Genomic DNA, 2,378 nt, shown 5'->3' with positions numbered 1-2,378 from the left:
GACTAGCTATGATTCTCACTAGCACCGCCATTGCCACAGCTAAAGCTTTAATTGTGTTTCAACTAGTCTCTCGTCGAATCATTAATGCACGCCCAAATGATTTCCAAAACACACATCAAAATGACCTTTCTTCTCCTTCACAATGAACACAGGTGGATGCAAACAAAATCCTTTGCCATGAAAATAGAGAGCAAAAGGACAAATTGAAGGTAGATTCTCAACCAGATGCCAAATTCCTTGTTTTCACAACATCCCTACTTCACATTTTCAAATAGAGAAACATTGATTACCAGATTGTGGATCTAGTGGAAAATGACACTAATAAATGGTCAGATCTGAAAAAATTTGGGAGTCTCCTATATAGTGATGGAATGAATCAACAACCAGACCCAATAAACATATGAGAAAGTAATAGCTGAATTTTTTTCCCCCATTTAAAAAGATTAAATTTCAAAAATTTGTGCAAACATAGGTGCCCCAAATGGGCATCCAGATGTCAAACCCAATTAAATTTTACTTTAGTTGCAATCCTCATTTTCAAAAAATGAGATTTAAAATGGGAATTAAAATGGGAATTCCAAATAACAAGCATTTTGAAGGAATTTGGAATTCTTGTTTTGGGGGTCAAATGGGGATACCAGATTCTACTTTTTCCCAATTTCAATTCTGATTGTACGGAACCAAACAATGGATTATAAATTTTTTAGAAATCCAAATGCCAATTCCATTCTAATTCTAGCTACCAAACAGGCCCTAACCGTTGCCTACTTGTGCGTCCTACAAATCCCACTCGCCCCTTGATGTACAATAAATGACTATCAACACAGCCAACAAATAACCTTTCAAATTCCCTCTTAAGAAGTGTATTTTCAATCTTCCAAAATGGCTGCCTAAAAGGTTGCATTTTCCTTTAAATTTTTTTCTTGTAACCACTCGATAAATATGAGTGCATTACTCGTCCCCATCCTTATTCCAATGTCAAGAAGGGTATTTTATTATTTTAGCATTCTAGATGATAGAAAAAAGGCACACCTTGAAAATTATGACTTATTGAACGCGAGTCACAAATTTAATATATATTCACTCTCCTATGTCCTCATGGGCTCTTTTCTTCACAAAGACTAAATACTCTCACATTTATTATTAACCACCTACCTATAATAGAAAATAAAAATAACATTTTTTTTTGAGAGATGCATGATTGTTCTAGACCAAGGAATGCTTACCCATCAAATGATACCATAAAGTATTGCTCACAATAATCTTTGTGAATATCCTATCATGATTCCTTTTCTTTGCATGATATTTATGCAACATGTACATTTATTTGCCTCTCTTTTTCACAATATTTTAGATGTCTTTGTTATGATAGATCTTTTTCTCTTGTGATAACTAATACTTTTTTATATTTATGTTAGAATACCTTTCTTGTTTTATAAGTGTATTCCACTTGATAATAACCTCTACTATTATATTTTATTTTAATTCATTAAATAATATATTTTAACATACCTATCCATAAATATACTCTCTTTGATAATTACCATATATTATTATACTTTATTTAATTTCCTAAATAATATACCTTAACATGACTATCTCCAAATCATCACAAAAAAATGTTATTAAAAAAATAAATCTTTAAGTTCTTTTAATAGACTAATTCTTCTTATACTTTACAATTGACATTTATTATAACATTGCTACATTAAAATTATCATCAACTAAATAAATAAATTATATATATAACACTTGAATACAATAGCTTTTCAACCATCTTTCTATAAATTTCAAACAATATATAACACTTCAATACAATACCTTTTCAACCCCATGTCTATAAAGTTTAAACAATAAACAATACAATCGTAGACATTTTATTATTATTATTATTATTTTTATACAGTTTTCTCTAAATAGATAATGATGGCCTCTTACCCTGTGTCACTTCCAATTTATCTGTGGACAAAATCGTCAAACAGTCGAATTTTTTTTAATGTTCGCTTCCAATTTATCTGTGGAGAAAAATGTCAAACAGTTTAAAAACAGATTTTTTATGTTCACAAGTAATTAAAAATCAGAAAAACGTGTTAGCATGTAACTCGTGTGTATCAGCCTCTCAACATGTTGGATGCACTTACTTGCCAATAATAGTCATTTTCCCCCCTAAAAGTGCATCGATCATGCTGGATTAGACATCGTGGGTCCGTGAGAAAATCTTACAAGAGTGATAAGGCAGCCGTAGCATTTATTCCAGAATCCACCGGCCCCACGAGCCCAAAAATATCTTAGCTTCTCTCCTTAGTGGTCAAAATGCCTGCCACGCTCTCAATGTCCTGAGTTTCCATAAATTTCTAGGCCGACATTTTTGTTTTCCC

The sequence above is a fragment of the Cupressus sempervirens genome, chromosome 9 (genome assembly GCF_028749045.1).
Source record: "Cupressus sempervirens isolate cs-2001-9-10 chromosome 9, ASM2874904v1, whole genome shotgun sequence".
Lineage (NCBI taxonomy): Eukaryota > Viridiplantae > Streptophyta > Pinopsida > Cupressales > Cupressaceae > Cupressus > Cupressus sempervirens.
This window is presented reverse-complemented; position numbering follows the sequence as displayed.